At 43.8% G+C, this 14,273-nt stretch overlaps 1 protein-coding gene across 2 annotated transcripts in view; it reads right to left on the reverse strand.

Moving 5' to 3' along the window:
* LOC132824350 (excitatory amino acid transporter 2-like) overlaps positions 1 to 4,648 on the reverse strand; it is a 255,636-nt gene extending 250,988 nt beyond the window's left edge. The window contains exon 1 of one of the 2 annotated variants that reach the window (XM_060838712.1): positions 4,572 to 4,648. The gene's annotated coding sequence lies outside the window, so the exon portion shown is untranslated. Of the gene's footprint in view, positions 1 to 3,961; positions 4,329 to 4,571 lie in introns of those variants that run through there. The other variant, XM_060838711.1, reaches the window with a different exon arrangement.
* Between the last annotated feature and the right edge of the window lie 9,625 nt (positions 4,649 to 14,273).

The raw sequence follows: 14,273 nt of genomic DNA on the forward strand, positions 1-14,273 counted from the left end.
GGTCATTGTCCACATTGGAACCAACGATATAGGAAGGGAAAAGGTTAAGATTCTGATGGGAGATTATAGAGAGTTAGGCAGAAATTTAAAAAGGAGGTCCTCAAGGGTACTAATATCTGGATTACTCCTAGTGCTAGGAGCTAGTGAGGGCAGGAATAGGAGGATAGAGCAGATGAATGCTTGGATGAGGAGCTGGAGTATGGGCGAAGGATTCACATTTTTGCATCATTAGAATCTCTTTTGGGGTAGAAGTGACCTGTACAAGAAGGACAGATTGCACCAAAATTGGAAGGAGACTAATATACTGTGTAAGGGAGATTTGCTAGAACTGCTTGGGCGGATTTAAACTAGTAAGGTGAGGGGGGGGGAGAGATGAGGGGGGATATAGTGAGGAAAGAGACCGATACGAGAATAGGAGTGAGTCAAACAGTCAGGGCAGGGACAAGATACGACTAATAAATTAAACTGCATTTATTTCAATGCAAGGGGCCTAACAGGGAAGGCAGATGAACTCAGGGCATGGTTAGGAACATGGGACTGGGATATCATAGCAATTACAGAAACATGGTATTTGATATGATTGAGGTATCTTGCCATCTCTCTATTCATTAGACTACTGCCAAAACTTATCAGAAATAGGTCTTGTGCCTGATCTAGATTTTTTTAAAAACAAAGTTTATGTTTTGAATAAACTGAGCTTGTTTCTTAAAACTGGGTAATATTTCTAATTTGTGTATGAGTGTGTTGCTCCTCCGTTGTGCTTTGGTTTAACTCCTGGGAAGTACATCATTGTTCTCTCTCACCAAAGAAGATCTATCTCATTTATCCCTGATTCCCTGTTTTGTTACAGCTTTTATCCAGTTCCCTGTCGAATGTTATTGTTGAATGTACGTCCATCATCCTTAAAGGCAGCACATTGTGGATCACAACATACTGCACAAAGAGAAAACACTTCATTTGAAAATCATATTAAATCTGTGGCACTGCTTGTCAAATCGTCCGCCTCTGAAAACCACTCGCTCTGTTAAACGGAGATGTTGAAAACGTCAACGAAATCCCTTCTTGGCCTTCTCTGCTCTAAGAAGAATGACTGCGATTCTTCCAGTCACTCCACCAACTGAAGTTTCTCTTCAGTACAGTTCACCTGCAGCCTCTCAAAGTCCTTGCCAGGCTTTCTGATTTGAAGTTCATTTGAAGCCGAACATGTGATTTATTAAGGCTGTGCTTAGGTTCTCTTGCTTTTGCATTTTCTATTCTCCCGATAAGAAGATAATGACCTCTGCATTTTAGCAATATTTCCAATGTGTTCCACTTTCAAAGATTTCTGCACATATACCTCTTGGTTTCTCTGTCCCTACACTTTGTGCAAAATGATACAGTTGAGTTTATAGTCACTCGTCTTAACAAAGCATTTCAGTCCAATGCTCCTGCATTAAATACCATCTGCATTAAATTACCAGTCCTCCTGAAATCTTAAGTTCCTTGAACTTTGACTCTATTCGACGGTGTGCATTCAACTTTGTAAATATTAACCATGTTTCTGAATTTCATGCTCTCTGCAAGTTTTGAAATTATGTTCTGTATGCTCTGGTCTAGTTGATATCAAAACAACTGTCCCACCCCCGCTCTCCCAGAGAAACACCATTGTCCATGTCTTTCCAGCCTGAAAAATACAGTCCCTGAGCCAATGTGGTCCCCAATTGCTGCTGCCCCTTTCAGCCCACAGAATTCAATTTTGTCTCAAATCTATCATTTGGCATTGACCTTTCAAAGCCCGCATATCTAACAACATCTGCACTATCCTTTCTGCTACTCAATCAAATATCTCAACCAAACTAGTCAAACAGGATTTACTTACATTTTGAAACAAGCCTGTGCTGCCTTTAATTCTGCGACCATACTTTTCAAATACTGAGTAATTTTCTCCTGTTTATTGTCTGCACTGTTGGTACCTGATTCCTATTTATTTACTGAGTTTATTTCACTCTGCTGTTTTAAATAGTGTGAGACATTTATGTTCGAGTGGAGATTCCAAACACACTGGGTCCTCTGTTTCTGAAGATCTGGCCTTCCACTAACTCAGTCGAAGGTGGATTCTGTTAATACACGGAATTCTTAAAATCGGTTTTTCTTCCCCATTGTTCGAAAGAAGCGGCTCATCAGAGGCGGTGATCAGGAATCTGATCGATAGCTAAGCCTCAGGAAAAGCAGTGCCCTTGTTGCGTTGAATGAGCAAAGAGAGCAGTGTTCAAAGCCCTTGATTGAAATAAAATCTATCATTGAGATAGCACGGCCATCAGTGCACCAGCTCCTCGCTTCCCTTATCACCGGACAGCGTCAGTGATCGCCCCACAGTCGGGGGTCCCTGGTGGGGGATGGGGAAGGGGATTGAATAGCCAATGGAAGCTCAGAGTGTCGTCTTGTGACATGAGGCTGCTTGTGCAGCGGACTGGTCGCTGTTCACCTGAATTTCCCAGTGGCGGACCTCAGCTCCCGGTCAGCCCGGGCATTCACTGTAACTGCAGTGTCACAGTGGAATGTGTCTGCTCTCCGCTCTGCTGACAGGGCAGCGCATCCTACCCCGCTCCCAAATATTCCCTGGCTGCCTCTGATCCCAGCCTCCTGTGTGTCTCCGCCTGACCCAGTTTGCTCATCGGCAGGATGATTTTCTTCATTACCCGAGAGAATGCAACAGAAGTCACCCCCCCCCCCCCCCCCCGAGGAGGAACTGGGTATCCTCTGAATGAGTGCGAACGGTGTCTGTGTGAGTTTATCTGTGTATGTGTGTGCCTGTATCTGGTGTGTGTGTGTCTCTGTATCTGTGTATGTGTGTCTGTCTGCGTGGGTATCTTTGTATATCAGTATGTCTGTCTGTGAATCTTTGTGTGTTTGTGGATCCGTGTGTTTCTGCCTGTGTGTAAGTACTTGTGTGTATGTATCTGAGTGTACATGTCTGTGTGTATGTACCTGTCTGTGCGTGTGAATGTGTATGTATGTGCATGTGTGTGTGCCTATGTGTGTCTGTGTATGCATGTCTGTGCGTGCCTGTCTGTGTGTGCCTATGTGTGTATCTGTGTGTGCATGTCTTTGCGTGTCTGCCTGTGTGTGTCTGTGTGTGCATGTGTGTGTGTCTGTGTGTATGTATCTGTGTGTGCATGCCTGTGTTGTGTGCCTGTATCCGTATGTGGACATGAGTCTCTCTGTCTGTCTGTGTGTGTGCCTATGTGTGTGTCTGTGTGTGTGTCTGTGTGTGCATGTCTGTGCGTGTCTGCCTGTGTGTGTGCCTGGATATGTGTCTGTATGTATCTGTGTGTGCATGTCTGTGTGTTGTGTGCCTGTGTCCGTGTGTGGACATGAGTCTCTCTGTCTTGTCTGTCTGTGCCCACAATAGAGGCTGTAGCTGGGGAACAGTCTTTGCAAAGGTAACTGTGACACACGCTGACCGTGTTTAAATGACAGCCCAGAGTCACCGGGACTGAACACACTGAAGGAGTCCCAGCCAGACAAACTGAGGCTCCGCCACCATTGAACGGAGCTCAGGCAGCTCGCCGTAGACACCTGGTGCCCTGCCTACCCCCAGGCAGCAGTGTCAGGGAAATATGCAGCATTCCCCAATATGAGCTCACCCGGGGTCCGAACGGCTGAGAATTCTCTTCGCAACCTTAACGCGCACACACACACAGACAGTACATGAATCACAAAGTTCGCGCCCTCTTGCCTCCTACACCTCCCTCCACCCTCTCTCTCTCTCTCTCCCTCCCCTGTAGCCGGATCCTGTTAATGTTCCTTTGGTGAAAATCAAAACGGGGTTTGGCGCCCGGGAGCGAACTTCAAATCAATTCCTGCCAACCATCCATTGTGTACCAAGACCCCAGCCAGACATCAAATTTGCATTTAATATACATCTGTCATCATTTGCATATCAAGATTGCTACGTCCATGGAACGGTTTTAAAACTCACCTTTTATTCTTGGCTTCTTTTTGTTTCCCCCTTCTGTAGTCAATCCAACCAATTTCTCGAGGTTTAAATCACCTTTGGGATGAGAGTTCCTTTGTTGCAAGGCGCGGGGGTACAGTGAAATATAATCCTAGAGGCAGAGGAGTCTCAGGGAATGCGCTCCCACCGAATGCTGCTGTGTCTGCCCGTGTGTGTGTGTCGCCGCTGTCAGTGAGTGCACTCACTCGGACCTGCTGGGTCTGGCTGCTGTGGAGCTCAGACTGTGCTCAGCTCGCGTGTGCTGGAGACACTGTGTGTGTGTGTGTGTTGGTGTGCTGCTGCCGCCTGGATGGGAGGCGACCTGCGCTTTGCCGAACGTTAGCCTGATAACTTGGGAGGCGTGTGGGCGAACCCACACAGACAAACTCTCTCACTGACATCACACATTCATCGCTGGTTCCCCTGGAAATCCCTCTCCAAAAGGCAGCTCCCCCTCCCCTTCCTTCCCTAATCCCCTCCCCCAGCATCTGTTCCCCACCTCGGCAGCCGACCCTCTTCCTCTCATTAGAATGCAGTTGCTTTACTGACCAGCTTTAATAAACTATGATTCTATTCCAGGTTTGTTTATACTCACATCCTTCTGCGTCCGATGTTTCTGCAGCACCTTTTCCTCGACTCCACTCAAATGTATATTTCCTTTTTTTTATTGACATAGCCTTACCATTGCTATGTACCGATGCTTATCTGCTTATCAGTCACGTGGGTGAGTTTTTGTGGCGAACCCAGACAATCAACACGATTTGGAGACACAAACAATCTCAGATAACTGGGACACGGGTCTTAGGTATCTGTCCCCTGGACCCTTCAGAGAAATCGTGCGGCAAATTACTTGCAAATTACTGGGATTTGGTAGCCAGGCATTTCAACAGAAAATGCTGGAGAAACTGGAGAGAGAAACGTTTCAGGTCCACTTGGCAAAGCGTTGGGGCTGAGTTTCTCCAGCACTTTCTGGGGTTTTTTTTGCTTCAGATCCCAACATGAGCAATTCTTTATTCATTGAGCAATTGGCCCACCTCACTAACCAATGAGATTTAAGAATTGAGAAAGGAATAGAGTGATTTTAGTACAAGGAGAAAGTGAGGGACTTCAGATGCTGGAGACCAGAGTCCAGAGTGTGGAGCTGGTAAAGCACAGCAGGTCAGGCAGCAGGGTGATGGTGGTATGGTGGTGAGCGTAGCTGCCTTCCAAGCAGTTGACCTGGGTTCGATTTCCGGCCATCGCAGCGTTGTGGTTTCTAAATCGGTTTGCCGATGATACGAAGTTAGGTGGACAGGCAGGTAGTACTGAGGAAGTGGGGAGGCTGCAGAAGGATCTAGACAGTTTGGGAGGGTGGTCCAGGAAATGGCTGATGGAATTCAACATGAGCAAATACGAGGTCTTGCACTTTGGAAAAAAGAATAAGCATAGACTACTTTCTAAACAGTGAGGAAATTCGTAAATCCAAAGTACAAAGGGATCTGGGAGTGCTAGTCGAGGATTCTCTAAAGGTAAACATGCAGGTTGAGTCCGTGATTAAGAATGTTGTCATTTATCTCAAGAGGGTTGGAATATAAAAGCACCGTTGTGCTACTGAAACTTTATAAAGCTCTGGTTAGGCCCCATTTGGAGTATTGTGTCCAGTTTTGGTCCCCACACCTCAGGAAGGACATACTGGCACTGGAGTGTGTCCAGCAGAGATTCACAAGGATGATCCCTGCAATGGTAGGTCTAACATATGAGGAATGGCTGAGGATCCTGGGATTTTATTCAATGGAGTTTAGAAGATTAAGGGGAGATTTAATAGAAACTTACAAGATAATACATGGCTTGGAAAGGGTGGACGCTAGGAAATTGTTTCTGTTAGGCGAGGAGACTAGGACCCGTGGACCCAGCCTTAGAATTAGAGGGGGTCAATTCAGAACAGAAATGCAGAGACATTTCTTCAGCCAGAGAGTGGTGGGCCTGTGGAATTCATTGCCACGGAGTGCAGTGGAGCCGGGACGCTAAATGTCTTCAAGACAGAGATTGATAAATTCTTGTTGTCTTGAGGAATTAAGGGCTATGCAGAGAATGCAGGTAAGTGGAGTTGAAATGCCCATCAGCCATGATTGAATGGCAGAGTGGACTCGATGGGCCGAATGGCCTTACTTCCACTCCTATGTCTTATGGTCTTATGGTCTTATGGTCATCTGAGGAGCAGGAGAATCGACATTTCAGACATAAGCTCTTCATCAGGAACGATTTTGGCACAAATCGGGTTCAAAAAGAGAGGGATAGAAGTATTGATTTGGAAGAAAAAAGACACAAGCAAAAATAAAAATATTCATCAGTTAAGTTACATTATTTTACATAATTAGATATATTTGCAGTTGTGCATTTAACCATGTACGTTCAAACATCATTACATGTACACAGACACATTGCATATACTTACAAATATATATATAGTTGGAATCAAAGCAAAATACTGCAGCTGCTGGAAGTGCACAATACGAAACAAAATAGGAAATGCTGGAATGGGGAAACCATGACAGGAAGACACAGGGTGAATGGTACAAATTCGATGCTCCTTCAAGATTAGTATCTGGGTCTAAATGAAGTAGTTCAGATACAGAATTAATTATAAAAATGATAAAGATAATGTGTTAGAGATGCAGGCTGCACTTTTTTTTATATTTCAAAAATATGCTTTATTCATAAAAATATATTCACGCATAATATGAAAGCAGTTTGGTTTTGTACAGTAGCATATGAAGAAAACAGAAACACTGAAGTTTGTGTCCAGCAGACAAAACAAAGACATTTCTTTCTTGTACAAGAGTATATTTACACATATTTGAGACACCAAGAGGATCTGATAGCTGAATGGACCCCCATTTAACTTCAGCAGCAAGACTTTAAGGGGTGGTCTTTCCCCACTGTGCCTTGGCAGGATCTGTCCCAAGCTTGAGTGTGCCCCTCAGCAGGAAGTCCCATTGACAGCCTTTCAAGGAAGCTAAGGGAGATTAGAGTGGAAACTGGGGGACCCCTGGCTATAATCTTGCAAACTCCTCAGACACAGATGTGGTGCCAGAGGACTGCAGATGGAGTCATAGAGATATGTACAGCACAGAAACAGACTTGTTGGTCCAACTCACCCAGATATTCTAAATCTGTCATCATTTGCATATCAAGATTGCTACGTACAACATCCATGGAATGGTTTTAAAATTCACCTTTTACTCTCAGCTTTCTTTGATATTCTAAATTAATCTAGTTTCATTTGCTAACACTTGGCCCATATTCCTCCAAACCCTTCCTATTCATAAACCCATCCAGATGCCTTTTAAATGTTGTAATTGTACCAGCCTCCGCCACTTCCTCTGGCAGCCCATTTCATACCCACACCACATTCTATGCGAAAAAGTTGCCCCTTAGGTCCCTTTTATATCTTTCCCGTCTGACTCTCAACCTACGCCTTCTAGTTCTGGATTTCCCCACTACACCTCCAATTTTGGTGTTATCTGCAAACTTACTAACTATACCTCTTATGTTCACATCCAAATCATTTATATAAATGACGATAAGTAGTGAACCCAGCACCAATCCCTGTGGCACTCCACTGGTCACAGGCCTCCAGTCTGAAAAGCAACCCTCATCCTCTGTCTCCTACCTTCGATGGTGGTTATGATTTGAGATGCCAGTCTGGGACTGGGATGTATAAAGTTTAAAATCACACAACACCAGGCTATAGTCTATAACCTGGTGTTGTGTGATTTTTAACTTTCTACCTTCAAGCCAGTTCTGTACCCAAGTAGTTAGTTCTCCCTGTATTCCATGAGATCTAACCTTGCTAATCAGTCTCCCATGGGAAATCTTGTTGAATGCCTTACTGAAGTCCTTATAGATCATTTCTACTGCTCTGCCCTCATCAATCCTCTTTGTTAGTTAATCAAGTTGTGAGACATGATTTCTCATGTACAAAGCCATACTGACTATCTCTAATCAGTCCTTTCCAAATACATGTAAAAGCCTTGTTCCCCAGGATTTCCTCCAACATCTTGCCCACCACCCCGATGTCTGGCTCACCGGACTTTAGTTCCCTGGCGTTTCCTTACCACGTTTCTTATTTTGCATCCTTGTTCAGAAAGACTTAAGACTAAAAGCAATTTTTAGGGTGGCACAGTGGCTCAGTGGTTAGCACTGCTGCCTCACAGCACCAGGGTCCCAGGTTTGATTCCAGCCTCGGGTAACTATCTGTGTAGAGTTTGCACATTCTCCCTGTGTCTGCATGAGTTTCCTCCCACAGTCCAATGATGTGCAGGTCAGGTGAATTGGCCATGCTAAATTGCCCATAGTGTTAGGTGCATTAGTCAGAGGGAAATGGGTCTGGGTGGGTTATGTTTCGGAGGGTCAGTGTGGACTGGTTGAGCTGAAGGGCCTGTTTCCACACTGTAGGGAATCTAATCTAATCATAATTTTACATTTACAATTGGAAAGCTGTCAGAGGTAGTAATCTGGGGCAAAATTAATCGTCACTTTATCAATTATAGAAAATCAATCCGGATTTGTGAAAGGCATGTTTAACAGTTGATTTAGTTTTATTTAATGAGATAATAGAGGTGGTTGATGAGGCTAATGTAGTTGGTCCCTTATATATAGACTTCCAAAAGCATTTGAAAAGCACCATAATATGAAAAATAAGAGGAGCATCAGTCAAATAAATAAATAGCAGTAAAAAAAAGCAGCAATATGAAAACTACATTGGGAGAGAGAGACACAAAACATAATACTGGGATCAATTATCATTCAGATTGGAGGAAGGTACATTGTTGGCATCATAAACTAGAAGAGACAATTCTAAAGAGTGTTGGTATATATGCACAGGTCATTGAATGTGGTGGTGCAGATTGAAAAGACACACAGGATCCTGGGTTTTTCAAGCCAGATGCCTATAAAACAAGGAGATTGTGGTGAATCTCTATAAAACACTGGCTTGGCCTCAACTGAAGTACAATTGGTTCTGCTATAATGCGTGTCTCTTCAATGCAAATTGGCTTCAACACAATTGAAGAATTTGAACCATTATTTGGAGGATGCAAATTTCATTTACCTGTATTGGATATAACGCACTCCCCAGTTCCATCAGTTTAAATGGCGCAGCAAGTACATGACTTTCTGATAATGCAAGGTTGCACGAGGACAGAGCTATCATGTTATATCATAACAGACTGTGTTGATTCAGTTTTGGGTAGCACAGTTGAAGCTAGTGCAAAAGCAGCCTGTCCACTGTCCAAATTAGGTAGATTGGCCGTACTAAATTGCCTACAGTGTCCAAAGTTTTGCAGGCTAGGGTTACAGGGATAGGGTAGGGATGTGGGTCAGATGCAGGGGGCCCCTGGAGGAAACCTACACAGATGCAAGGAACATATGCAAACTCCACACAGTCACTTGAGGGTGGAATTGAATCTGGGTCCCAGGTGCTTTGAGGCAGCAGTGCTGACCGCTGACCATCATGCTACCCTGACTGCTCAGCCAGCTCAGGCTGTTGCTACCCCATGTTGAAGTGAATCGATCTAATGCTGGTCCCTCCAAGGCCAGAACTTAAAATCCTCAAGCACTACCACTTGCAATCTCCCCCAGTGAAAGGCAGCAACTTTGCACCAGCTATGTTTGGAGCCACTTGGATAGTACAGTGTAGGAGCACTGCAGAAATCTAAATAGGCATATACGGGACTGTAGAGGTGTGGATAGTTAAGTTTTGCATGTAGAATTGGATGTGTGGTGGATATTGTTGTTGAAAATTGGATTTTTTGGGGTTTCTTTCCAAACTTTAGCCAAGAGGACATTGCTTTAGCCTGCAGCAGAGGGATAGAGAGGGAAGATGCTGTAGAGACAAGTGATTGTAATGTAGTCAGATTGTAATATAGAATATGAGTTCCCTGATTGGGGCTGTTAATCTGGACCAATCAGGGAGCCCTGACTGGAAAATAAGCACAGGAGTGTCAGACATCTTGTTCTCTCTGAGAGCTGGTTCTGAGGGAGCTAGATCAGTGTCAAGGACTCGCCATGTGTAAATAAAGGGTGACTCAGTGACGGGATACTGGCCTCTGTGGTGTTATTTCAATGAGCAGCTATGAATGAGGCATGGCTTCCAGGAGAAGATGAAAGTGGTAAATTGCGAATGAAATTGTCTGGAGAGATGCCTCATGCCAATGTCCCCTTCTTCCTCAGTATTTCTTAGTCCTGGTTTCAAGCCCGGAGTCCTTCAAAAGATCAGGGTGTGCATACACAGAGCAACCATTATTAATTTGGAGATACTCCAGAGCATCAGCTGTACCAGATGGACTTTACCCCAGAGTTTTAAGGGAGAAAGGTGAAGGAATAGCGGAGGCATTAATGGGGATCTGTCAGGAATCACTAGAATCAGGGAAGGTCCTAGGAGACTGGAAAATCAGTAACGTGATACCCCTGTATAAAAAGGGAGTAAGGCAAAGATGGAAAATTATGGACCGATTAGCCTAACCTCAGTTGTGGGTAAGATCCTGGAATCCATTGTGAAGGATAAGATTTCTGAATACTTGGAAGTGCATGATAAAATAGGGCAAAGACAGCATGGTTTCATCAAGGGGAGGTCATGCCTGACAAATCTGCTAGAATTCTTTGAGAAAGTTAACAAGCAGCTTAGAGCAAGGAGAGTCAATGAATGTTGTCTACCTGGACTTCAAGAAGGCCTTTGACAAGGTGCCACAGGGGAGGCTACTGAGTAAGGTAAGGGCCCTTGGTATCAGAGGCAAGATGCTGGCATGGATAGATGCTAGGCTGTCTGCCAGGAAGCAGAGAGTGGGGGAAAAAGGGTCATTCTCAGGATGAGACCCAGTGACAAGTGAGCAAGGCTCAGTGTTGGGACCACAGCTTTTCACTTTATACATTAACAATCTAGGTAAAGGAACTGAAGGCTAAGTTTGTAGGTGATACAACGATAGATGGAAGGACAGGTAGCATTGAGGAGGCAGGGAGGCTGCAGAAGGATTTGAGGTTAGGATAGTGGGCAAAGAGTGGCAGATCGAGTACAACGTGGGAAAGTGTGGGCTCATGGACTTTGGTAGAAAGAATAGAGGCATGGACTATTTTCTAAATGGGGAGAAAATTCAGGAGTCTAGAATGCAAAGAGACTTGGGAAACCTAGACCAGGATTCTCTCAAGGTAAACTTGCGGGTTGCGTCAGTAGTTAGGAAGGCAAATGCAATGATGGCATTTATTTTGAGAGGACTCGAATATTAAAACAGGGACATACTTCTGAGGCTCTATAAGGCCGTGGTCAGACCACGTATGGAGTCTGGCACACAGTTTCGTGCCCGATATCTCAGGAAAGATGTACTGGCCCTGGAGCATGTTCAGAGGAGGTTCACAAGAATGGTCTCAGGAATGAAAACTTTAATGTATGAGGAATGTTTGAGGACTCTGGGGTTTAAAAGGATGAGGGGAGATCTAGTTGAAACACACAGAATATTGAATGGACTGGACAGAGTAGATTTGGGAAGATGTTTCCATTGGTGGGAAAGACTAGGACCCGAGGGGACAGCTTGAGTGTAAAGGGAAGACCTTTTAGAATGGAGATAAGGAGAAACTTCTTCAGCCAGAGAGTGGCAAATCTGTGGAATTCACTACCACAGCAGGCTGTGGAGGCCTGGTCATTGACAATATTTAAGACAGAGATAGATAGGTTCTCGAGTATCAAGGCGATCAAGGATTACAGGGAGAAAGCAGGAGAATGAGGTGGAGAAACTTATTAACCGTGATAGAATGGAAGAGCAGACTCGATGGGCTGAATGGCCTAATTTCTGCTCCTATGCTCTTATGGCAACAGTTCAGGCAGCACAGCCATTGTACTAGAAAGCTTGCTAGGAACATGGGTTTGTTAGAGCACATATTGTCTACGTGTGTGTGAATGACAGAATGGAGTCAGTCATCTGTAGTTAGATAGCTCTTGGTAGAGTCATAGATGGGAGCCAGCCTCAAATTCATCAGAATGGCTCAAGGAGGACCCTGCTGCAAGGGTGTGTGGGTTGGTGGGATAGACACGGACAGGCATGATGCTCTGTGCACTTCACACACTGACTGCACTTTCAAGCAATGGCAACTTTTACAGTTGTGGTATTAATATGTGTGCATGTGCAGAGAGATATGTGTGCAGTCAATGACTCTCTGCTCAGTTAGAAATCCCAGACCATGGGGAAGTCATATCCTTTCCTCTGGTGAGAGTGACAGGGATGGGTATGAGATCTCCTCTATAGGAATACAGAGCCTCCGTTACATCCCTGCTCTAGTGGTGCACGGTAAACTGAGACATTTTTGCAATGCCAGTTCCAACCTACAATGATTCACTGCAACAGAATCCCTACAATGTGGGGATCGAGTCCACACCGACCCTCTGAAGAGCAACCCACCCAGACCCAGCCACTTAACCTATCCCTGAATTTCCCATGGCTAACCTAGCTAACCCTGGACACTATAGGTAATTTAGCATGGCCAAGCCACCTAGCTTACACATCTCTGGATTTAAATCAAGGGTTAAATGTTGGCAATCTGCAAGAGATCGAATACACAATGTTAAAATATAGTGATGGCACTGTTCAGTGATTAAGATAGACACATTATTAATAAAGGCTGTAGACTTTCTGAAATTAATGAAATATGAATAATGTTTCAGACAGTCAGACGAAGTAAGATGTTGCTAAATCCTGGGAGTATGTTGCCCCCTTCTGGTACTGACAGAAAAGACAGGAACATTTAATCTCTTAGTATTTTAACAGCATGAGAGCGGCCCTTTTATTAGCATAGCTTGACCTTAAAATATGTCCTTTTCAGAGCCAATGGCAGAAAGGGCAGAGGTTGTTATAACTGAGGACAGTTTCGGGGCATTTCTATCTCACCTGCTCACATCTACACTTTGCTTTCAGCCAAACCATATGTTGATTAAGTTGAAGTCTGTTGAAATCATTGTACAGCAAACATTTTATTAACCAGTTTGTTATCCAGTTGAATCAAATATTACAGATAATCAAAAGGTTTATATAATCAGTGTAAAAATACACACTGAGTAATAGAGCTGTAATGCAGGGGGTATACATGTCACTGTTATACTTTCTTTACAGAAAAAAAACACTTTTTAATAATAATGCAACTTTGCCTTAAATAAAACTGACCGGCAGAGTGCCTTCACACTCGCACCCTCAACTGACTACTCGAAGATTGTGGTAGACCGCGGTGTTTGAGGAGAGATTGATTTTGAAAACGACTCAACTGTTGATATTTCGCGTGGCCATTCGATTGAACAAGTATATTTACATTGAAATAAATAATTTTTAAAAATTGAACGGAGTGATATAGTGAATGTTGTGGTATTTGAGGTATAAAGTTTTGCTGGTTTATTAAGAGTGCTGCTCTTAAAACAAAGTTTGCTGTAATTGTTTTAAGTGATTTGTGACAGACCGCATGCAACGGCACTTAAAACAGAAGTATGGTCACTTGGCTTTGGTAAGCCAGCCAGTACACTAAGTGGTGAATTGCATTTTTCCAAAAAACCCTCTTTTCACAAAAAAAACACATGCACTATCATTTGCAGTTACAAGTTATGCAACCTACCCAATATGCATGCCCTGTCATTAACAAACAAAAAGTTAACCCTAGTGAGTTCCACTTTCATTAGTCTCTGCACATGCATTGCATTCATAATCTTCAACTCATGCAGGTAACCTAATCATTTGTGTACAGTTATCATTACCTCTTCCTCTAGCATCTGCCCAGTTCTAGGGTGAATTTTCTTCTCCAGAGAGTGTGGTTCCCATCGCAATTTGGTAAATATTGTTGCTGATCCATTTCTCTTGCTGTGGATCAGTGGACCTTTGGAAGTAAATGGTTATTCTGTACCTGAGTGCAGGCGGTAAGGTAAATTGTTCATGATCCATTGCCTGTAGTGACAGCAAGGCTTATTCTGTTTAACATAATGGGGAACGGGTGCAATGATACTTGTTCATCACATACTGTCAGTGTCAACAGCTGTACACAGATCACAATTTTTCTACTTAGGCTGAATTTTGTCCAAAGTGTTGAATGCTTGCACTCTGACTACTTCTCCAATGCTTAACTCAGCTTGATTTGGTCACCCATGCCTATTACTGCTGATGTGGTTAATTCTCCCTACACAGATTACTCAGGTCTGGCTGGTTAACTTTGTGTTTATTCAAGCAACCTCAGTTTTACTCTGATTAAACAGAATTCTATTTGATACTCTGTCTGAAATCTGTTCGACATA

The sequence above is a fragment of the Hemiscyllium ocellatum genome, chromosome 18 (genome assembly GCF_020745735.1).
Source record: "Hemiscyllium ocellatum isolate sHemOce1 chromosome 18, sHemOce1.pat.X.cur, whole genome shotgun sequence".
In the NCBI taxonomy this organism is placed as follows: domain Eukaryota; kingdom Metazoa; phylum Chordata; class Chondrichthyes; order Orectolobiformes; family Hemiscylliidae; genus Hemiscyllium; species Hemiscyllium ocellatum.